The sequence below is a fragment of the Lepus europaeus genome, chromosome 10, assembly GCF_033115175.1.
Source record: "Lepus europaeus isolate LE1 chromosome 10, mLepTim1.pri, whole genome shotgun sequence".
NCBI lineage: Eukaryota > Metazoa > Chordata > Mammalia > Lagomorpha > Leporidae > Lepus > Lepus europaeus.
The window spans coordinates 30,402,493-30,428,870 of NC_084836.1; positions in this window are offsets into that span (position 1 = coordinate 30,402,493).

Genomic DNA, 26,378 nt, shown 5'->3' on the forward strand with positions numbered 1-26,378 from the left:
AATGTAAAAATTTTACATGCATGTATTTTTGGAATCCACAATCCATCTATAATACTACATGTAAATATACTTATAAAGTACATGAAATATATAAAGGTATGTGCAAAAGTATGTAAAGATGTATAAAAAGATATATATATGTGAAAAAGATCATTGCAACTTTCTTTGTAATAATTAAATAAGCATAACTTTTGCCCCTAGAAAACAAAACAAAATATAGACCTTATTAATTGAATTTTATCCATATATTGGCATTCTTAAGAACATCAAAAAGAACAAAATAGATTTTTGATGATAGTGAGGGTTAACTCCAAACTACTATCAGATAGAAACAAGGAAATTATAAAATCAAATTTATGGTTTGATATTATTTGTGGTGGTGTATATCTAATATAACCCCTCTGTACTTCTATCTTATACCATGGAGACATTTAGTTAAGTTTGTTTAGCTTTTATTTTGTAAGAACTCTTTGCTAGTGAGTTTGATAAGCTTCCAGGTTTGGAAATTATTGTTATGCTACATAACTTGATTAAATACTGTACTGTTCCACTTGAACACACATCTGATTAACATAGAGCTATCTCACTGGGTTGTATAACAGATTAAGTCAGATAATATAAGAAAACACTTTTTGTAATTTTAAGCATTGTGTAAATTTTCATTATTATATTCAAGAATTTAATATCTTGGTCATGAACATAACAGCAGAATCCTAGGAAAGGAGATAAAAAGGTAAAAAAAAAAAAAGCAGACTATTTATGTCTTTGAGATGTTTACCTTCTACTAAGAAAGATAAATGTATAGGGGCTGGCGCTATAGTGCAGCGGGTTAAAGCCCTGACCTAAAGCGCTGGCATCCCACATGGGCATCGGTTCTAGTCCCAGCTGCTCCTCTTCCAATCCAGCTCTCTGCTATGACCTGGGATAGCAGTGGAAGATGGCTCAAATCCTTGGGCCCCTGTACCCGTGTGGGAGATGTGGAAGAGGCTCCTGGCTCCTGGCTTCAGATCTGCACAGCTGCAGCCGTTGCGGCCATGTGGGGAATGAACCAGCGGATGGAGGACCTCTGTCTCTACCTCTCTGTAATTCTGACTTTCAAATAAAGAAAATAAATCTTTGAAAAAAAAAAGAAAGATAAATGTGTAAAAAGAAGAATGGAACAGAGAGAGCACTGCTAGCACTATAAAGAGGCCTGTGAAAATTACTATGAAAATACAATTTGTGACATAAACGGAATATTTAACTCAAAAAATTTTGGATATCTCTGATTACATAAAAGAGAAGACAATTCTAGTATAATGTAGAGAAATTAAGTAAAATGGGATATTCTTCTTATTCAGAAATATTAACTAAAAGGATTAAAACATGGGACACAAAAAGATAGTGTTAACATTCTAATCCAAGCACATATTCTATAATGTTATCCACATAATATAAAAGTTAGGATAACAGGTATTTTGGAACCAATATTCTGCTTTTCTACAAACACAAAAACTATATACTCAATTTCCACCACAACTGCCCATATACGTACTTTACTCAGCCTTCTTTCAGATTATTTAGATATTTTTAACTATATATGTCTTAATATACCTATTGGGTTTCTGACTTCTAGAAAAACTACTTTGGAGTATATCAGCAATCGGAGTTGTAATCAGCACTCACAGATCATTCTGAGGTTAACACAGAGGAAAAACTCTGGAAATAAATGCTAGGGACACAGTAAGGTCACAGAAAGAGCTCATTCATATTAAATAAGGCAGATACAAAGAGCCAAAAATTCAAAAATCATTGGTAACTGTTAACTCAGACTCAAATCCAGCTGTCTGAAATGAAAATAATGGAGCTGAGACCCACCAACAAAGCATAATACACAGAAGATTCTAGCTCATCTTCTACTATAAAATGATTAGGAATCTAATCTAATGAGGAAAGACACCTTGAATTCCGTAGAGTATAACCTGGAACAGAAATAGACAACAGCAATGTTTCAAAACAGTTTTCAAATAGTGGTGTTTACAAATGGCCCCTGGCCGGTGTCATGGCTCACTAGGCTAATCCTCAGCCTGTGGCACCAGCACCCCAGGTTCTAGTCCAGGTTGGGGCACCGGATTCTGTCCCGGTTGCTCCTCTGCTGGTCCAGCTCTCTGCTGTGGCTCAGGAAGGCAGTGGAGGATGGCCCAAGTGCTTGAGCCCTGAAACTGCGTGGGAGACCAGGAGGAAGCACCTAGCTCCTGGCTTTGTATCGCGCATGTGCCGGCCATAGCGGCCATTTGGGGGATGAACCAACAGAAGGAAGACCTTTCTCTCTGTCTCGCTCTCTCACTGTCTAACTCCGCCTGTCAAAACAAAACAAAACAAAACAAACAAACAAAAAAACGAAAACAAAAAACAAATGGCCCCCATTAATTTACTAGCACTGTGAGAAAACTTACGGGAACTTTAAGAAAGAAAAGGTGGATCCTGAAAATAAGCTTACTGAAATAACATAAGTGGAGACTCAAAGTTAGTGGATGTAATGTAGCTTTATTGTTTTACCAGGCTTTGTGAGAACAGTGAGGATCTGGCTAGCACAAACATTTAGACAACATGTATGATATAACATATTACTTAGATAGCTGGTTAGACTGATGTATTCATGAATGTTCAGGATAGGCAGATATTAAAAGATTTCAAAAATGCAACTGATACTCTTTCTTAAGATGAATTTATCTCTTTCTCCTTCAAACAGCATTTCTGGGTAGTTGATGGCTGGTGTGGTAGGTTGATGGTAAACAGAGATTCAAAACACCCTCTGTTTTGGCCTCTCTAGCACCCAAGGGCTTGATACAAAATGCAAGATGATTTATCTAATCCATATTTCAGTCTGTGAGAGGGAAAGAGACAAAGCATCTTCCCTCTTAAGACATCATTTTGAAATCACATATTTAACTTCTATTTACATTCCAGTGTCCAGACCTTAGTTCCTAGCACCACAGGTAATCACAAGTAAAGTTGGTAAATGCATTCATTAGCTAGTTACTAACCAACTAAAGCTTCAGTCATTATAGAGAAAGGTATACAGATGTATTATACATTCTTTTCACATGACAAAATATTTCTATCTAAAAGGGTATTCTTTTAGAGGACATTATTTGTGCACAGTAACTCTGAAAAGCACATTTATTAAATAAACAGACACAGAGACTTTCCCAAGCCCACTAAGAAGTCACATGACAAGAGATCAAATGATGTTCTATCTAAATCAAAACAAAGCCTTCTTCATTCTTTTTCCCAGCATGACAAATAAATGTGGGAGTTATGATCTGCTTGGTAAGTTTCAATGTATATGGACTATTTCTACTGTATTGAAATACTTAAAAATTAAAAGAACAGGTGTTATTTTCCTATCTCTGAAGGAGTAAGGCAACTCACCTATATTTTATATTATTTTAAAGCCCTTTAAAAACTATTTATGATGTGGATGATATATTCATCTTCTTCTTCTCACACTCTTAAAACTTAGCATTATACTAAACACCAATTATGCAATTCCCATCCATTCTTCACAATCATTCAAACCTAACATCTGTGATGGTATGATCAGTTTTCACATTTTCAATAATGCTAGTATGGAAGAGGGGTGAACCTGACTGTGAGCTCTTTGAGGAAAGTCATTTTTCCTGATTTATCTCTGCAATTCAAATGACCAACACTCTTAGCTCATGGTAAGGACTCAGTATTTGTTCTTTGAATCAAATTAGAGACAGGAGTTTAAGAAACAGAGGAAGAAGATAATTTCTTATTCAAATTACTGTGAAAATAACCTTTATTAAGTGTCTGCTATCAACCACGCAAAACTCTACTACATTGTAAATAAATAAATACTTCTTTTAAAGTTAGCTGAAACTTAAGAAGAGTTCATTTTGGTTCACTCAATATGTATTTTAAAATGAGTTTTAATTTCAGTATTCCAAGAATTTATTTGAAACAAAATTTTCATTTGAATATGTTTTTATTATAGGAAAATGTTTTAATTTTCATTGATAAATGTAGAATAATGATATATTTCCTTTGCCACTATATTTTGCTGATGATTTTTCAAATAATGACTAAATCTTAAAATAAGGAAAGCAAAAATTGTAACTTTTAATAACACATCCAAACACAATCAAATAAAAGCCCCTAAAGGAGGCATAATGATTCGTAAAATCTACAGTTTTTTTCTGTATGATTCCACATTATTAATTCTTGTTACAGAAGATAGTTCTGTGGCACTGCAGGTTAAGCTGTCACCTACAATGCTGGCATCACATATGAGCAGTAGCTGTAGTCCTGACTGTTCTACTTCCCATCCAGATTCCTGCTAATGTGCCTGAGAAAGCAGTGGAAGATGGCCCAAATGCTTGGGCCCCTGCCACCCACGTTGGAGGCCTGGACAGAGTTCTAGGCTCCTGGCTTCAAACTGACTCATCCCTGGCTGTTGCAGCATTTATAGAGTGAACCAGTAGGTGGAAGATAATTTTCTATTTCTCTCTCTCTCTCCCTTGCACCCTTCTCCCCCTCTCCCTCCCTCTTTATCTGCAACTCTACCTTCCAAATAAATCTTGTTCTAGAAGTTTACGTACTGTACTACATCCTTTATCTCCTTTATCCCAGTAGATGACCACATCTGTGAATAGTTTGCTATGTTTTTTCCTGGAATTGTCAATAATAATAAAATACAATAATAATAATAACATACTATAATATTATGTGAAGGTTGTCTATCTCACAAAATATTGTATTATACTTTAACCTATTTACATAAAGAAAACACTTGATGGCTTCTCAGTGGCAAACTGGAAGACTGATGACTGCCAGCATTACTACTCTTGTACTTCAGGGCAATTATCAAATAACAAAGGGTGATCTGAATGCAAGCACTGAGATACCATGACACTTGATCTGACACCTGAAATGTTTACTGACTAATGGGCAGGTAGTGTATACAGTGTGTAAGCACCAGACAAAGAGATTATTCAAGTCCTGAAGGGACCAATGTGAGATTTCATCATGCTACTTAGAACAGTACACAACTTAAAACCTCTGAGATTTTTTTTTTAGAATCCTCCATTTAATATGTTTAGATTATGGTTGACCTTGAGTAACTGAAACCACATAAAGCAAAACCATATGTGAGGATGGAACATTGTATTTCATTTGGTTTATATGTGATGTTCTTTCATGTTTAATCATACATTTATTGGTCTATTGTATTAAAAAAGAAGAGCAATCTAGTCTGGGAATTGAGTCCTGAGTTCTACGTTCAGCTCTGCTGCTAATTTTACAGAGTATGTCCATGAGTCATACAGCAGAGCTGCTTTCTTCTTTATCAAATAAGGATCTATTTTCTATTGATGCATATAAAATCATTTCATAATTTCTGTAGGTCAATAATCTTGTGGCTGATTAGCTGAGTCATTTGTGCAAGATCTCATCAGATTAGACTCAAGCAATCAGCAGAGCTACAGTTTCATCTGCAGGCTTATCTAGGGAAGAATCTGCTAGCAATCTCATTCTGATTAATGGTATAATTCAGTCCCTTGTGGCTGGATGACTGAGAAGCCTAGCTTCTTAATGACTGTGGACTGTGGGCTGCGTTCATAGGCTTCCCACAATGACTCAGTACTTTGCCATATGGACTGCTCCATGGACTGTTTCCTTCTTCAAAGAAAACAATAGCATCCTCTGGTTTGCTAAGATGGCATGTTCTAAATAAAAGTAATCATAGAAGTGACAGCTCATCACCTTTTTGATACTCTGTAGTTGAAGCAAATCACACATTGTACCTTACTTAGGGAAGGAGGTTATACAATGGTATTCCTCAATGAAAATCACTTCTGAGTTTATCTGAAGCTAGGTCATCTATTCTCACAAACTTCAGGTTTTTCTCCAATGGTATACTTTTTTAGATTGCTGAGTACATAATGGGTATCATCTGATTATTTTTTCTAAGTTTCAAGCTCTGAAGTCTCCAGGTTCATAAAGGTCTCTGAACTTCTTACAGATTTATAACTGGCAAAGCCATTGTACCTACCACCTTCCATGAGGGAAAAGATAAGTCAGAAATTCCTGTTAGAGAAAGTCAGGAATCTTAGGAGGAAAATAACAAATCAAACAAAAGTACCATATATAATCCCAGGCTTGACTATAAGACAAAAAAATGGGATAGCATGAGCAAAAAATAAGATAAAGGTCATAAACATAGGGAGAAAGCAGAGAAAAGAGCCAAATCCAAATGAATGAGACTAGGGAAAGGGAAGGATGTTTTGAGATGAGCTCCATGAAATCAACTACATCAGATACAGAGATTGTGTCAGCTTAAAGCAACAATTCTTAATTTTTTGGTTACAATTACCAAAAGAGTACGTAAATATCCAAAGTCCAAGCCACATCCCAGTTCTATTAAGCCAGAGTCTCTGAGAAAGGATCCAGACCTCAATATTTTTTCATTTTTCATATTGATTATCGCCAGATAATTTCAATGCATAACCAAGGTTGAGGATCAGTTGTCTACTCTCACAACTCAAAGTATGTTCTGAGGACCAACAGCAAGTTTATCATCATCACCTTGATATAAATGCAGTCACTCACTCTTCCAGATGCTGATCTCTGTATCTACAATTTAATAAGATCCTCAGCTAATTCCCATGATTTGTTGATTGGGTTAAAGGACTAAAGCAAAGCGTTCCTAGTGTTACACTTCTCATACAATTGTATCTCCATAAACATAAACTCTAATAGAACTTTCCAACCCACATTTTGCTAATTTGCATAAACAATGAGTGAGCAAATGAGTAATAAAAATGTACTGCTAAAAAGAAGCAAAAATAGGAGGTAATTTTTTTTAATACTAATAGCATTATACAAATTTGTTCAGAGTTTGGGAAACAAACATTTGGCTTTCCTATGCCAATTATGATTGATACTGGCTTTTTTGGACAAACAACATTTTAACGTTACAATGACTGAGAAGAAAACCCTGACAGATTAACCATGTCTTGGGGTATCTCAGTTGTGCTGCATATTTGCTGAATGTGCTCTGCCCTGAATTTTCTTACCCAATAGTGACTCTCATGACACACAGCACTCATTCTGCATCCCTGTCAACACATCCATATTTTTAACTCATTCATTTTTGCATAGATTCTTTCATTTACTGTTCCCATAACCAGTAGGAAAATACAGGTTTTATGTTCCAAAGAATCACTGTGCTGGGTTTCAGGTTCCAATGGGATTAGAGTGACCTTACCTTACAACATAAACATGCCTCAGCTCCCTGAGACCTCAAGAGCAAGGAGCCTCATATCACCATCAATCATGCTCAAGGCTGATGAAGGAACTGGTTTTGCCAGAAGGTCTTGATTACTCTGCATGTCAGGGAGATGCTTAGCAGGGACACAGGACATGATGTTTCAATTCAAACAGCTTCTTGCTGAATTTTACAGAACTGCATTTAGAATAGCCTTATTTTGTGACCTCCAAAAAACCTTTTCTGTGAAAAATCTGTTTAAGCACAGCTTATAAATAGTTAACCCATAAAGCAAACATCATAACTTGCTACATTGTTCTATCATAAATCTTTCAGGGAATAAGATTTTAAAAGAACATGATTTCATCTTCTTAACACTGAGAAAGTAAATGCCTGTAGGTGGCTATCTTTGAAGCCCCAAGTGATGGAGATTTTTCCACTTACATTCCTTTCAGTAATAAAGAGCTGCTGGAAGCACTATAGAAATGTTGTTCTTTAGTGGCTGTGCCAATATACCTGGGCTTTCTTTCAAGCAGTGAGTGATTCCTTTGAATTATGTTTTCAGCCAAAAATAGTGTTACTCATAAATTGCATGAATACCTTCCAGCTCATAATTGCCAGGTTCCGGTCTTGGATTTTAGTCATCAAGTCTAAGCTCTTTTTTTATTTTCCTTAAGTCTTAAATTGATATAACCTTCTTATTATTCTTCTTCCTCCCCACCACCCACCACATACCACTCCCTCCTCCCTTTACCACTCTTGGATAACACACGCAAACATAGCAACAAATTTTGCTTTCCATCACAGTGAGTTACACGCAAATATCATCTCACAATGATGAGCCATTGCTGAACATAAGGCAACAATGTGAATGAAGTGCTCTCTCATTTTTTTTTTTAATTGTTAATGGTTAGTGATAAGTACAGGATTATTCTGGTAGAAAAGTATGTTTAGGTTCCCAGTAAATACATGGAAACTGACAAGCAATTAAGCAAGAAAACATTTATTTTTGGTGCTACTTGTCAGATATCTCAAAAAGGTATTTTAGGAAAATTGCTTTGGAAAAACAGAAGAATTAAACCAGCATTTCCCTCAGCCTTTCTACTTCTTAGCTTCTGTAACTTGTTTGGAACATACAGATAATACAGTCATTAAATACTGAAAAATTAAAAGAAATAAGAGGAAATTACATACAGTCAATGAATAATTTCCACAAAATAACAAAGCAATCAGTGAATACGTGAACAAGGCAACATTTAATTTCTAAAAACAAGAAAATTGAACTCACTTGGAATGGTGAAATTCCATCAGTGATAGCTGATTTCCCTAGTAAAATCGTTGTGTTTTTTTCAGGCAAAACAAAGAGCTCAATTAAAACTTGTTTCTTTCTATAAACAAGATTAATGACGCTCATATGTAGAGAAAATGGCCACCTGCCTTTGCCCATTTATGGGATACCCAATTTCAACACCCAAAATATCTTTGCCATTCATCCTTAAATTCCATTTGCATTACCTACCCTAGTAGGAGAACATTGTAGGAAACGTCAGACCACACAGAATACTATGAGGATACCAGGTAATTAGTGGATGTGAAAACATATGAACATTATCAACTCTATAATTTTCTCCAAAGCTGATTCTGAATTACATGTATATCTTTAATGTAAGAACAAAAATAAATTTAGAAAAATGACACTAAAATGGTACACCTCGACCTTACAGTTGTATCACCAATCTATAAGAAATGTATGATATCCTTAAAACTAAGCACCAAATAAATTGGAATTTAAAAAGCAGAAAAAAAAAAAGCACAGGGAGCTATATTTTCCACAGATATGTGTCTTATTCATTCAGCTGTAGTTAAATGTCAAGATCTTTGTTACATTTGTAATATTTAGGATGGAATTTTATTTTCCCCTTCTTAGTCTTGCTGAGGTAGTACAATACATACATACATACATACACACACACACACACATTCTACTGCTGGCGTTCAGCAAGAAGCTATCCCAAAGCAACATACATTATTTGTTACTAGAATGTGAAACTCTTCCTTGTAGGAAGCCCACAGATATAGTACTTTTTTTGTCTCCTGCCTGAAAGCCTAAGCTAAGGGAATTCCTTTTCTCCTCCTACTCCTGTCCCCTTATCTTAGCTTCCCAAGAATTCAAAGATGTTCACAGGAGCATAGAAAGCACCAAAGGAGGCAGAAAAAATGAGGGAAAAAAACAGCAAAGAAAAAAGCAAAATATTCCCTAACACCTGAATTAGCCACATTGAGAAAAACAGTGAACCTTTCTCTCTTTAAAAAAAAAGCAGAAAGAAAATAATGCATAAGCAACAGATTCTAAGGATGACTAAGAACCATACTCTAAGCTACTTTAATCGATTACTTCAGTTAAAATCTGTTGTTTGATCTTGATGAGCACTGAAGCTACTTTCCTAGAAGGCTAAACTTCTGACAGAAGTCAGAATATATCACTAACATCTCCAAAATATGGTGAACCTATTCTCCAGACAAATGATCAGGACATATAATCCAAGAAGAAGACTTTTTCTTCTTACTGAAAGTACTATAAAAGAATCAGTACATTGATTCACAAATCTAATAATGAAATTGTGAATATGACACCAAAAATCTGTGACTAGTCTTCTTTACATTCTACGTTTTGCATCAGTAAGTCTTATTCTTCCTTGATGGGTGAATAGATGTATGAAGAAATGGATGGGTGAGATTTGAATGGGTAGAACATTTAGTATAGATTAGGATGAATTAATCTACCTAAACCTTGACCCAGCCTGAACTCAACTGATTTCAATTCACATTGAGATAACTGAGAAGCCTACTGTAAACTCAGATCACTCAGAGTCATAGAAATCCTGGAGAACTTAGAAAGATTGGGAGGCCTAAAATGATCAGATTTGATAATTAAACCACAACACAGCTATACTAAATAGTTCCACAAATATAAGGAATTTTCCAATATAAGCTGGCCTAAATCCTGATTGAAACAGAACTTTTATTTATTTTTTTATTTTAATTTTTTTTATTTTTGACAGGCAGAGTGGACAGTGAGAGACAGACAGAAAGGTCTTCCTTTGCCGTCGGTTCACCCTCCAGTTGCTGCCGCGGCCAGCGTGCTGCGGCCAGCGCACCACGCTGATCAGAAGGCAGGAGCCAGGTGCTTCTTTCTCCTGGTCTCCCATGGGGTGCAGGGCCCAAGCACTTGGGCCATCCTCCACTGCCTTCCCAGGCCATAGCAGAGAGCTGGCCTGGAAGAGGGGCAACCGGGACAGAATCCGGCACCCAGACCGGGACTAGAACCCAGTGTGCCGGCACCGCTAGGTGGAGGATTAGCCTGTTGAGCCACAGCGCCGGCCAAAACAGAACTTTTAATAGTGTCCTAGAACAACAGTTTCAAATGAAGTTTTATTGAACATTAGAAGAGGCAGAGAATAATTTTTATTTTAATACATTATGTGACTCCAATTCTTTTCAGTGACTTCTATTTCATTTCATCTGCCTTCTATATATTGAAATAGCCAAATACTGACTTAAGCAAAATCTTTTTTTTTCTTATGATATAAAATGGTAGGGTAAAAGGGTGCCCCAAAACAATTACCACACCAATCAAGTTTAAAAATCTTATTTTGAATAATGAATTTGGCATGAGACACTCACTACTGCAGGCAATTATAGTTTTCCAAAACTCTACTTAATAATCTTGACAGATTTTTTTAAGTCTTTCTCATCCATCACAGCCACCAAGAAAAAATGAATAAGGATGCTGAACTGAATAAAAAAACTAGAACCAATAACCCACTATCGCACACCATTATATTTTGGGGAAAGTAAGCAGAAGGAATAGCATCTCAAGAATGATATCTAACGTAGAAAAATAGATGTCAGATTATAGAACAACAGAATTTGGTATTTCATAGGTTAGAAGACTTGACAAGACAGGAAACTTCAAAGACATGAAACGTAAAGATTCCAAATGAACATAATTAGATCAAGATATAGTGTTTTCTTTCAACAGAATACTTTATATTACCTATTCTGTGTAAGATACTGCCCTGAAGAAACAATAAAAATCAAATATTATAATACAATATATAATTTCATTTCAGGTTCTCTTCTGATGAGCATTTATTAAGCAACTACTAAACAGTACTTGAGATGAATCAGAACACAAACTAAGTTTTTGTTGTTCTCAAGGTTTTACTTAAAAATACAGCTTTCTGGGGCCAGCACTATGGTGTAGCGGGTAAAGCCACGGCCTGCACTGCTGGCATCCCAAATGGACACCATTCAAGTCCCGGCTACTCCACTTCCAATCCAGGTCTCTGCTATTGTTTGGGAAAGCAATACAAGATGGCCCAAGTCCTTGGGCCCCTCACCCGCATGGGAGACCTGGAAGAAGCTCCTCGCTCCTGGCTTCAGATCAGTGCAGCTCCAACCATTGCAGCCATCTGGGGAGTGAACCAGCGAATGGAAGACATTCATATTCTCTCTCTCTCTTTCTCTCTCTCTCTCCCTCCCTCCCTCCCTCTCTCTCTCTCTCCCTCCCTCCCTCCCTCTCTCTCTCTTCCTCTGCCTGTCACTCTACGTTTCAAATAAATAATAAATAAATCTTTAAAAAATACAGCTTTCTACATGACTTTAAGTTATATTCTTATTCTTTTACTATTAGAAGTATGTTACTTTTATGTTGCTTCTGTAATAAAATACCACAATTTTATTGGCTTAAAACAACACTAATGTATTATCTTCCAGCTCTGAAGGTCAGAAGTTCACAACATATTTCATTAGCCTGGGATGAAAGTTGCAGCAGGGTTGTATTCTTTTTGGGGACTCTGGGGGAGAATGTTAGCTTGCAGTTTAAGGACTGAGGTCCCTGTTTTCTTGTTAGCTGTCAGGCTGAAGCCAGTTTCCAGCTTCTAGAGACTACACACACATTCTTTTGCTCAGGACTATCTTCCTTCGTCTTGAAAGCCAGCAAGCATGGCTCAAGTCCTTTCCACTTCACTTCTCTGACCTACCCTTTTCTTTTAAGGGTTCCTGTGATTAGATTTGATTATTTGAATAATTCAAGATAATTTCCCCATCCTGAGGTCATTAAATTAATTACATATGCAAGGTTTCCTTTGTCATGTAAGAAGACATACCCACAGGTTCTAGTGGTTAGGTATCATAGTCTTCTTAATACAAAAAAACACTATGAAAATACACACTCTCCATAAGATATGCATTGTGGTGCAGTGGGTTAAGTTGTTGCTTGCAAGATCAGCATCCCACATTGTAGTGGGGGTTTGAGTCCTGGCTATTCTGCTTTCAATACAGTTCCCTGCTAATGCACTTGAGAAAGCACCTTAAGATAGTCCAAGTGCTTATATCCCTGACACCCCTTTGAAGACTTGGAGTTCTGGGCTCCTGGCTACACCAAGGCCCAAAAACCTCAGCCATTGCAGCCTTTTAGGGAGTGAGCCAGCAGATGGAAGACCTCCATCTTTCCTTGTCTCTGTGTCACTCTACCTGTCAAATAAATATATCTTTAAAAAAGAAAAAGAAAATAACACAATTCCCCAAAACCTCCAGAGGTTATCTTAATGGAGAACATGTATTTTTTTAAACTTTTATTTAGTAAATATAAATTTCCAAAGTACAGTTTATGGATTACAATGGCTCCCCCCCCCCTGATAACTTCCCTCCTACCCGCACCCCTCCCATCTCCAGCTCCCTCTCCCATTCGATTCACATCAAGATTCATTTTCAATTCTCTTTATATACAGAAGATCGATTTAGTATACATTAAGTAAAGATTTCAACAGTTCACAACCACACAAAACATAAAGTGTAAAATACTGTTTGAGTGCTAGTTATAGCATTAATTCACACTGGACAACACATGAGGAGTAAGTACACAGTGACTCCTGTTGTTGACTTAACAATTTGACACTCTTGTTTATGGCATCAGTAATCTCCCTAGGCTCTAGTCATGAGTTGCCAGGGCTATGGAAGCCTTTTTGAGTTTGCCGACTCCTTCTTTGATGGCCCTGTTCTTTCTACTGGGATCTCACTCGCAGAGATCTTTCATTTAGGTTTTCTGTTTTGTTTTGTTTTTTTTGCCAGAGAGTCTTGGCTTTCTATGCCTAAAATACTCCTATGGGCTTTTCATATAATGTGTTGGCTGAGGAGCCCAACGTTATATTTTCAATGAGCTAATAACTTTCATTTTTATAAAAATTATCATAATGGAGCTAATAATTCTTTATAATTAATATCTACTAGAGAACATTTTAGCCACACAGGTTAAGCTGTTCCTTGGGACACTTGCCTCACATATCCAAATGCCAGGGAGCCAAACCTGGCTTATTCTACTTCTGATCTAGCTTTCTGCTAATGTACCTGGGAGACACCAGATGGTAGCCCAAGTAAATATTTAGGTTCCTGTCACCCACATAGGAAAACCAGAAAAAATTCCTGACTCCTAACTTTGGAACGACCATTATGTCTTCAATAATTCTTTATTGATATGAATGACAAATAATAAGGATTTTCATTTTACCTTTAGATTATCAAATAGCTAAACACTAGATGATTGAAATTAATTTCGTATTTAAAATACTAACATAAAAACAGGGTACAAAAGATTTAAAGGACTTTTAAAATATTTAAATCACATATTCATTCATTTATTCAGTAATTCCATGACAAATATTTTGTGTGGTTGGCATGTTCCTCTGGAATTTCAGAGATAAGCAGCTAATTTTTCAAAAACTCAACAAAATCTATTTTAATTAGAATAAAATTATTGCAGAAAATATAGTTATTAAAATATCATAAATTATCACTCAAAGATTTTCTCAGTTTTAATGCAATTTATTAAATGAGTCTCAAAATTGTACAAAATAATAGAGAAAATATACTTTGAGGCAGTCAAGATTTTAAATCTTTTTAACTATCTTTAAAACACATTTATGCGAATTCATGGGTCTTGACTTGGGATTTGAAAAACAGTGTTTCTAATGTGCACAAAATGATTCAAGTAATTGTGTTGTCCTGTAATATAACATGAATTAAATCAGATTTATTATTAGAAAAGGAAGTAAAAGGAGACACTGTTTTTTTTTTATGGCTAAGGAAAATTATCTTACAAGGAGCAGCTATGTACAAGCACTATAAATATAATTTTGATGATTGACTCAATGATGCTATCCTAGTCTATATAGATTTCATAAAGGTAACTTTATAAAAGTAAAAGAAGAAAATGAAAATGTATTGAATTTAAGTGCATATGTACCCTATGGAATATTACACAGCAGTAAAAAGAAAATGAAATCCAGTCATTTGCAACAAAATGAATGATTCTCATAAACATCATGCTGAGTGAAATAAGCCAGTTCCAAAGGGACAAATACCATTCATAATAATCATCAAAGATTTCAGATATATACTTACAGGATCACATATTTCTTAAATTACATGAACATTAACATTGTCAATTTACCTAACTTAGGAGATTTTTTTAGGTAATATAGTTAGAAATATAGGAGAATACTAAAAAAGGAAAATGTACAAAAACTTTATTTTAATTTTTTTTTACTTTGAAAAGAACAGATTTTTTTTTACTTTTTTATTTAGTAAATATAAATTTCCAAAGTACAGTTTATGGATTACAATGCCCCCCCCCCATAATTTCCCTCCCACTTGCACCCCTCCCATCTCCAGCTCCCTCTCCCATTCGATTCACATCAAGATTCATTTTCAATTCTCTTTATATACAGAAGACCGATTCAGTATATATTAGGTAAAGATTTCATCAGTTTGCACCCACACAGAAACACAAAGTGTAAAAATACTGTTTCAGTACTAGTTACAGCATTACTTCACATTGGACAACACATTAAGGACAGATCCCACATGAGAAGTAAGTACACAGTGACTCCTGCTGTTGACTTAACAATTTGACACTCTTGTTTATGGTGTCAGTAATCTCCCTAGGCTCTAGTCATGAGTTGCCAAGGCTATGCAATCCTTTTGGGTTCGCCGACTTCAATCTTATTTAGACAGGGTCATAGTCAAAGTGGAAGTTTTCTCCTCCCTTCAGAGAAAGGTACCTCCTTCTTTGATGGCCCCATTCTTTCCACTGGGATCTCACTCACAGAGATCTTTCATTTAGGTCTTCTTTTATTTTTTTCCCCAGAGTGTCTTGGCTTTCCATGCCTAAAATACTCTCATGGGCTCTTCAGCCAGATCTAAATGCCTTAAGGGCTGATTCTGAGGCCACAGTGCTGTTTAGGACATCTGCCATTCTATGAGTCTGCTGTATATCCCACTTCCCATATTGGATCGTCCTCTCCCTTTTTGATTCTATCAGTTAGTATTCGCAGACACTAGTCTTGTTTGTGTGATCCCTTTGACTCTTAGACCTATCAGTGTGATCACTTGTGATCTGAAGTTGAACACTTGGACTAGAGAGATGGCATTGATACATGCCACCTTGAAGGGATTGTATTGGAATCCCCTGGCACGTTTCTAACTCCACCATTTGGGGCAAGTCCGATTGAGCATGTCCCAAATTGTACATCTCCTCCCTCTCTTTTTCCCAATCTTATATTTAGCAGGGATCACTTTTCAGTTAAATTTAAACACCTAAGAATAATTGTGTGTTAATTACAGAGTTAAACCACTAGTACTAGAACAAAAAAAATACTAAAATGGATAAAGTATTACATTGTACATCAACAGTCAGGACAAGAGCTGATCAAGTCACTGTTTCTCATGGTGTCCATTTCACTTCAACAGGTTTCCCCTTTGGTGCTCAGTTAGTTGTCGCTGATCAAGGAGAACATACGATTTTTGTCCCTTTGGGACTTGCTTAATTCACTCAGCATAATGTTTTTCAGATTGCTCCATCTTGTTGCAAATGACTGGGCTTCATTGTTTTTGACTGATGTATAGTATTCTATGGAGTACATGTCCCATAATTTCTTTATCCAGTCTACTGTTGATGGGCATTTGGGTTGGTTCCAGGTCTTAGATATTGTGAAGTGAGCTGCAATAAACATTAATGTGCAGACAGCTTTTTTGTTTGCCAATTTAATTTCCCTTGGGTAAATTCCAAGGAGTGGGATGGCTGGGTTGTATGGTAGGGTTATATTCAGGTTTCTGAGGAATCTCCAGACTGACTTCCATAGTGGCTTAACCAGTTTGCATTCCCACCAACAGTGGGTTAGTGTCCCTTTTTCCCCACATCCTCTCCAGCATGTATTGTTGGTAGATTTCTGAATGTGAGCCATTCTTGACAGGCAGAGTTAGACAGTGAGAGAGAGACAAACAGAGAGAGAAAGGTCTTCCTTTTTCCGTTGCTTCACCCCCTAAGCAGCCACTACAGCTGGCGCGTTGCGGCGGGCGCGTTGCGCCGATCCAAAGCCAGGAGCCAGGTTCTTCCTCCTGGTCTCCAATGCGGGTGCAGGGCCCAAGCACTTGGGCCATCCTCCACTGCACTCCCGGGCCACAGCAGAGAGCTGGACTGGAAGAGGAGCAACCGGGACAGAATCTGGCGCCCCGACTGGGACTAGAACCCAGGGTGCCAGCACCTCAGGTGGAGGTTTAGCTTATTTTGCCATGGCGCCGGCCCAAAACCTTTATTTTTAAACTGTAATTACCTTTTATTTTTACCTAGGGAAAGTAACTGATACAGATACAGAATTATTCAAAAATTACTTCTACAAACATCGGGGGATTACATTATTTATAGATGGGTTCTTTCAACACTTATAGTTGAGAAAAATTGAAAGCCATTAATTGATTTGATGACGTTAACATAGCCATGGATTTAAAATCTGACAAAAACAGCCCTCCTCTCAAAAAATACAGCCAAATCTCACATGTGAATACAGAAACCAACATACTAACACCTCAAGTCTATTACTTTTTTTTAACCGTTTTATTAAAATACACTACACATACCAAGAAATGCACTTAAGTATACTGATCAATGAGGTTTTTTGTCATATGATCTATATCACAAGAAGACATTATGAAAAACAGGTAATTATAGAACTGAACAGGTTTCAATATTTAAAATAGTTATCATGTCAAGAGATAAAAATCATGAAAATCAACATATTAATTATTTCCTAATTAAATATACTATTAATACTTCTAAGAAAGCAACATACCTTTCCCAAATCTACCAGTCTCATGACAAAGTAGAGTGATCGAATACAGCAGTAGATCAACCCAGTTAAGAAATGGGCAAAAGACTTAAATAGACATTTTTCAAAAGAGGAAATCCAAATGGCCAACAGACACATTAAAGGATGTTCAGGATCACTAGCCATCAGGGAAATGCAAATCAAAAACACAGTGAAGTTTCCCCTCATCCCAGTCAGAATGGCTTTCATAACAGAAATCAACAAACAAATGCTGGCGAGGATGTGGGGAAAAACTGTATCCTAATCCACTGTTGATGGGAATGTAAACTGGTAAAATCACTATGGGAGACAGTCTGGAGATACCTCAGAAATCTGAATATAGACCTACATATGACACAGCCATCCTACTCCTAGGAATTTACCCATGGTAAATGAAATCAGCAAATAAAAGTTATTTGTACCCCCATGTTTATCGCAGCTCAATTCACAATACCTAAGATATAAAATCAGCCTAAATGCTCGACAACTGAAAAATGGATAAAGAAATTATGGGATATGTACTCTATGGAATATTACACAGCAGTAAAAAAAATGAAATCCAGTCATTTGCAACAAAATGGATGATTCTGGTAAACATCATGCTGAGTGAAATAAGCCAGTCCCAAAGGGACAAATACCATATGTTCTCCCTGATCTGTGATAACTAATAGAGCACTTAAAAGGAAATCTGTACAAGTGAAAATGACAAATTGAGAAGCAATGACTTGAACAGCCCTTGTGTTGACTGTTGAGGAACAGTTTTATTATTCTCTCCCTCATACTATTTGTTGAACTCTTAACATAGAGTTAATCATATGTAAAGTCAAATAAAAATAGATCTCAGTAAAAAAAAAAAAAGATGGATATAAGAGAGAGAGGAAAAAGTTTGTAACAGTAAAGCTTTATAGTTCTGCATACATTCCTCCAGAACTACTTCTAAGGGTACAGTTTAAAAACTTGTCATGGGACTCCAAATCCCATTAAGCTGGGCGGTAAAAATTTCATCTTAAATGTTAAAGTGATCATATTAAGTGTTAAAGTGAACATACAGATAGAATTAAGTGTTAAAGTGATCATATAATAATAGAATTAAAAAGGAGAAAATGTTCCAACATGGGAAGTAGTCCACACAGCACTCACAGAATGACATTCTCTTTAAATAACACTCTGACCTCAGAATCAGCCCTTAAGGCATTCTGGTCTGGCTGAGAAGCCCATGAGAGCATTTCAGGCATGGAAAGCCTAGACACTGTGGCCAAAAAATGTCCAATATGAAGGATCTCTGTGAAAGAGACCCCAGTGGAAAGAAGTGGCCACCAAAGAAGGATGTACTTTTGAGGCGAGAACTTCCGCTTTGCTTATGGCCTTGTTTAAATAATGACAGAGTCTTTGGATTCAAAAACCTTCCATAGCCTAGGCAGCTCATGTCAAGGGTCTCAGATGGTCAGATTAACACATCAGAGTGTTAATTGTTAAATTAACAACAGGAATCATTGTACACTCACTTCCCAAACAGGACTTTTGTCCTCAATGAGTTGTATTATGAGAATTATCTGTAAAACTTGTTCTCAAACAGGTTTTTTTTGTGTGCATGTATGCAAATTTTTGAAATATTTACTTAGTATAAATTTTGTCTTCTGTGTATAAATCACTGGCCCACCTAACCAAAAAAAAAAAAAAAAAAGAAGAAGAAGAAGAAGAATGAAAGAAAAAACAGGGAGAAGACCCAAATCAATAAAATCTGAAATCTGAGATGAGTAAGAAAATTTAACATTATCACTGAAATAAAAGGAATCATCATCAATCACTACAAAAAGCTGTGTGCCAACAAATTGTAAAACCTAGAAGAAATGGATCGATTCCAAGACACATACAATCTACCAAATTTGAGTCATGAAGACATAGACTACCTAAACATACCAATAAGCAAAGTGGAGATTAAATCAGTAAAAAAACTCTCCCAATAAAGGAAAGTCCAAGATCAGGTAGCTTCACTGCTAAATTCTACCACACATTTAAACAAGAACTAATTCCAATTCTGCTCAAGATATTTAAAACAATTAAAAGGGAGGGTATCCTCCCAAACTCCTTCTTGTGCCATTATCACTTTAATTCCTAAACAAGAAAAAGATACAACAGCGAATGGGAACTACAGACCAATATCTCTCATGAACATAGATGCAAAAATCCTCCACAAAATACTATCTAATCAAATCCGATAACACTTCAGAAAGATTATTCAACTGGAACAAGTGGGATTTATCACTGGTATGCAAGGATAATTCAATATCCACAAAACAATAAATATGATACATCACATTAACAAACTAAAGAAAAAGACCATAGGATTATCTCAAGAGATGCACAGAAAGCATCTGATAAAATACAACATCCTTTCATGATGAAAACCTTAAGCAAATTGGTTATAGAAGGAACATTCCTCAACACAATCAAGGCAATTTATGAAAACCCACAAGCAGCATTTAAAATATACTCAATTAGGAGTGAAATTGACACTTTGAGATGTCATGATTTTTAAAAGCCCTTGTCTCGACTGTTGATGAACAGTGTTTTTTTTTTTTTTTTCAAACTATCTGTTCATCTCTTTACTAGTGCAGGGTTAATCTTATGAGTGTAAAATTAAGTGAAAATATATCTTTGTAAAAACTAATGGGAATAGGAGAGGGAGGAGGAAGAAGCATGAGAGCATGGGTGAGAGGGAGGGTAGGGTGGTAAGTATCGCCATGTTGCTGAATATGTATATATAAAATGCATTAAATTTGTATACCTTAAATAAAATTTTTTAAAAATTCATTAACTCAACAAATGAGTGTGCTCATATAACTTCCTTTTTTTTTTTTTTGTATTATCTGAGTCTCATAGGGGCCAAAGATGGTCCAAAGCTCAGTATATATTTTAAAGGGACTCAACACTCATAATAGATTACATCTGAGAAATTATATGAATTGTATATTTGTATGCGAAATACCTAATTTTCAAGTCTCTGAGTAGCCCTACTTATGGCTCATCTGAGTCTAACTGTAACTGTGAGTTTGGACACACCTAGAAAAATGTAGGAACACAGAGTTCACTAGAATTCTTTATCTACAATCTGTGCCACTCTACTCATTCCCTACACAAGGCCATGTCTTCCTCCCTACATCATTATATCTACAAAAGATAACAAGTTTTATTTTGCTTAAAGAGTGATATCAATCCCGTTTCCTCCAGCACCTCTAAGATTGGAAAAGAGAAATACAGTGAGGTTATAAGTATCAAGCTAATGGTTATAGTGGCAGAGTTATACACTGTTTGATCATTCCAGGAATTAACACGTAAATCTATAAATTAAATATGAACAGCAGTAAGGGCTCCAGAGCAAAAATAGACATGTCAGCATAACAGATTGGTAGATATGGTACAAAAAGAACAAAGGATACATAACAGAGGTTCTGCAGCACACTATCTCAAATGTTTTAACCTGTCTTCTTTAGGGAGGTAAGCTTAAAAAAATCAACTAATCTTTGTTTTGTCTTCATAAAGTCCTGTGTTAACAAACTTTTCCAGTTGATTTTACATGCACATACCTATATTAGAAGATAACAAACAGAATTATATTCAAGAAGCTTCTAGCCCCTGATTGGGCACAGTAAGGTGAGCCATTTCCCTTAATAAATTGGGCCAGTATTTGCCTCATTCTTCTCAGAAGTCTCTTTGGTTGCAAGAAACTGAAGGTCTTCCAAATTCTTTAAGAAATGTGCATTTTGTTCATCTTCCCATAACTTGTTTTGGCAACAATACCCTATTCTACAGCATATTTTAGTCTCCCTACATATCAAACATTTATTAATTGCTTAGTTAATAGCAGTCAGTTAATAGTGTCAGGACACTCTACCCATTACTGGATTAGAGAAATGCAAGAGAAGAAGCCTTGCTCTCATTCTCTGCTTGCTCATGGAGTCCAACCCTTATAATTTACCTTGCATTTACCTCACAGTCATTCAGCCAATCAGCTGATATCACCGTACTTTTACTTCAAATTATGATTCACTGACTCACTCTGGGTGAGTGATTCTTGCATCAAGTACAATGCCATATCAAAGAAGTCACGAATAGGTATGGAGTCAGCATGGCTATTAAAGGACTTTTCCAATAGTAGAGGTTGTAGGTGAAATGGGTACCTATGTGAGGAGGTTAAATGTGCACAGGTGGCACAAACATGAATGGTACATCTATAGTATAACATATTCTACCTTTAAAAAACCAACCAAAATTAAGAGCATGTCCTATGGTATGTTATTTCCTTTAACAACTGATTAAGGACTCATAACCTACAAACTCATTAACATCTTTGAATTCACATATTTGCTTTAACCTAGAGGAAATACCACTCCACCAAAAAAAAAAAAAAAAAAGCAGCATCATTTTGATCATTTCAGGAGAGAGTGATCTAACCTTAGGAACAGAGAAAATTAGAATATTGTGCTCAGATATGTTTCTATGAATCACAGCTGCAGGATGCTTTCTTCAGAAAAATGATTAAAGGCAGTTTCTGCGCTGAATTTTGAATCACAGTGATATCAAGAATCAACATATAAAGAAAAGTTTATATCTCTTTGATCAAGACAGGCAAAAGAGCAAATACAGCTAAACAAACTTCAAAAGATAAAGTTCCATATGAAGAGAGAAGTAATTGATTTCTGTGACTCGTATCACAAAACCTCCTCTCCCACCTTCCCCCACACAACCATCCCTGGCATACAAAAGCCCTCACTAATTTTAAAATCTCCAACACAAAGCACAACATGAGTAAAAATTCAGGGTGCATAGCATCATATTTTATGCTATTGCTTGATTCATTATATGCTTTTCTAGATTTTTTTTAATTTTTTTTTTTTACATTCACTTTGGAGTGGTCATCATTTCACTTGCTTACATTAGGTTAAAATCAGAAAAAAAAAAGATGGATCAATTTAAAAGTGAAAGAATAGATTTTTAAAGGATATATCATTCAACAAAATAAATTCTGAAGTGTAAATGTTTTATGCAGTATGGGACTCAGACTAAAGGGTCCACAGAGACAAAGAAGATTCTTAGAATCTTTCACAAATTTCTACATTTGTCAGCCTGCGTTATGGTTTCCCAACATAAGGATGTCATCAATTCAATTTTCTTATGCAAATATTAAGCTAATTCTTTAAGGAAAGAGCAAAAGTCAGCTTTAGTTATTTTCTTTGCCCATTAAGTTTTTCACAGTATACATCAATAAGGAAAAACAAAATGATACCATTATCATATGAGCTACTTATATGAGAAAACTGTGTATTTTGGACATAAAAGAGTCTGCAGATACACGCAATTCACACTAGCTCTTCTAAGGTATCCTGACATACCACACTGCACCTACAAATAATGATGATCACTGCAATTACAAACACAATTCAGGTGCAAACAGCTAATCCGGAGACAACAGGAGGGAAAGGTTCATCAGCTAAGGTAGAGAGAAAAGAAGAAATGGAAAAAAATAGCAGGAACAATGAAAAACACAGTTCATAAAGAAGTAAATACAAGTGTCTAAATACCAGTAAAATAACCAAAGGAGAAATGAAGTAATTAAGACAAATACTTACCAGACATGGGGCAAGGGCAATCTCCCAGTTATCAAAATTGGAATTTTGAAGCATTATTTAAAAAACAGCACATGTGATTACATGTTGAACTGTAAGATTTTGTTGTAAAAAATACTTAAAGACTGTTTGCTTCAGGCTAGCCATCATTTTTTAGGAACCTAGGAACAAATTTAAATATTCCAGGCTGTGAAGAGAAGGGAGGAGTAGAACATGGGAAACTGGCCAATGGGTCTTTCTTGTCCATATCTGATATTCAGAGAAAAACTGTACTGAACATGTATGACTTTTTTCCTGTCATTATTCCCTAACTGTTACAGTATTATAACTGTTAATACAACGTGCACATTATATTGGATATTCTAAGTAATCTAGAGATTATTTTAAATTTTCAGGACTGTTGTTCGGTAGAGTGGTTAAAATACTCATGCCGCATATCAAGCTGTCTGGGTTTGATATCCACTTCTTGCTGACGCACATTCTCAGAGGAAGCAGTGATGGCTCAAGTGGCTGGGTTCCTATCACCATGTGGAAAACCTGGGATCCTAGATTCTAGCTTCTGCCTGCCCCAGTCCCTGCCATCTGGGCATTTGCAGAATGAGCAAGCAGATGGCAACACACTTACTCGTGCTCCCTCTCTCCTCTCCCACACGCCTGCCTCTCATAAATAAATAAATATATAAATACATAAATAAAAACAGGAATATCAGCGCCTAGAGTTTGGAGTCACAGAGTTCTCAAAACCAACCCACTATAAATACCAACACATGACTATGTGCCTCAACATTTGTGAATTTCAAGACAGCCACCATCAGGGGGGAATGTGTTTACAGATACTCCACAAAATGCTCAGTTTTATTATTTCCAATGTGTCTTAAATTTCCTAAGAAGGAAACACACTTTCAGCTAAATTAGGTGGTCTCTTAAACATAATTTACTAACTCAGAAGTTTCAAATTTAGCAAAACACACTTATATTATGCCTTCTCATGGGAGCAATACCGCCCTCAAGGATACAAAACTTGGTTCTTTGGGTATGGAAAAAACCTACTCTTTTTAGGTGTAAAACACAGACATCCATACAATGCATAAACAGAAAAACAGTTTAACTGAAATTCTACTGGATGGAGATGATGAAGGAAACATAATGTCTTAAAAAATCTCTTTGGGTGATTGTGAAAAAAAGATGGAAAGAGTGACATACAAATTAATCTCAATGGATGCATATAAGAATAAATTAAATAACACCATTCAATAAATTAAAATACAATATTATACATTCAGTTGGTACCACTGAAAAGAAATTAAGAGTCAATAGATTATTTTAAATATCTTTTCACTAAATTATGTGCCTAAGACTAGAGTTATCTAAGAAAAATGCTGCTACTGATGAAGATTTGCATTTTCATGCATAGCATCAGCTTAAATAAGCATTATTCTCATTACTGAGAAACAAAGTTTTAGTATCGTATTTAGTGTTAAGCATACTTTTCAAAAGGACTTACTATTTATTCCCTTAAGAGAGGCCCCATAGTATATTAATCACCTCTACTACTCAACAGTAGTGTAAAGATATGACTCTCTGTAGAAATAAAAGCAGCATGTATGTATAGAATTATTGAAGTTTTATTTTATTCAAAACCTTTCCATGTCTGGCTAGTATACAGTCTTACTGTGTCTCCTCAAGCTCCTAACCAATATCTGCTTTCTTTTTATTTAAATTGCCCTAATCTAAACTTTCTAAAGGAAAAATACCATTAGAATATACATCTGATCAAAAAGAGCAACAGCTGTCACAGTAGCGATTTTTCTCTAGGTGTCCTACCAGTACCAGTTGACTTTCTGTGACGACTCAGGAGGGGAAAAAAATTTTCCCAAATTTTCTGTGAGTAAATGCCAATGGCAGTTTTTGCTAAGGTTCTCTTCTTTCAATAGATTTTCTGAGCTGAATATCTTACGTAAACCAAGATTGAATTAATTAGAAATTCACAAAAAGGATTAAAGATCAATTGTTTTACTAATTGAAAGAGCAAGAAAATCAATTAAATGATGACACTAAAATTATCTTTATTTACTGATTGCCTAGTGCAGGTGAATTTACTGCCCTGTGGAATGAAATAAAATTTTTCTGATGAATTGTCCCTTTCTCTTATATGGAAAGAAATAAAAGGGGAGAAATGGAAGAAAAACAAAGAGTGTGTTTTCTGAAGATGGTTGCAATCTGCAGATGGTGAAGAGTTGAACACTGTTCATTAAAAAGTTTCTTAAGTTCATTAAAGAACAATTTAATTAATTCCATATTCAGAACCTAAATTTGATTCAAACCACAAGGTTAAAGAAAGAACATTCAACATTTTCCCATTTATAATGTATTTCCTACTTGGAAAATTCAACCCTGTTATTACAAAATTACTACACAAACATGGAGGGGAATAAGAAGAATATAAAGAGAGGGCTTCAACTGATGAAAAGTAATGCTTATTGATTTATTACTTATGTCGCTTTAATTTGTAGTAGTCTGGGATTAAATGTTAAGAATCTTTAGCCTTTTGTTTTTCTTCAAACTACCTGAAACAGAATTCCTTAAACAAAATTTGAGGGTTCGTTTAGAGTCATCACATAAATGACTGACTTATTTTAGACAGCAATAGCAAAAGGAAATAATCAATCTGGGGGGAATAAGGAAAGGAGTTATTTGAACACAAACCTGTGTCCATGGAGGCTCTCCTATCTCATAGGGTAAGTTTGTAGATCACAAAATAACACAGTGACCACATCAAAGTTAACCAACCAAAAATTCTAAGTCAAAACGAGCTATTTTAAAGAACTGGATCCTTTATGAGGTTTATCTTAAAAATGTATCATGTCAACTACTCTGGCATTTTAAGTTCATAGCATTGATTCTCAAAGGACGGAGAGTAAAAGCTAACCTCACTTTATTTACAAGATTGCTGTCACTTGTTGGAGGTAGAGATAGGTATGGAGAAGAAAGCAAAAGAAAGAAATAAGTGAAAGATGCTTTTTGTTCTGAAGCTTAGTGAATTTCAAGGAAGAGCAATGGGAAGGAAATGGATTCCTGTTTTTACAGGAGACGACTTACTATGTGCATGTTTTCTGAAGCTCTGTCTTCCAATTATAGTTAAGCAGATGTCCATCATGATCTTCAATACTACGACTGCCACCTTTAAGATACTTCCAGCACTTCTCAGTCATACATTTTGTACTTCCTTTTCCCTTTCCCCTAACTGCATTTTTTCACCTTACTGTCCAAGTG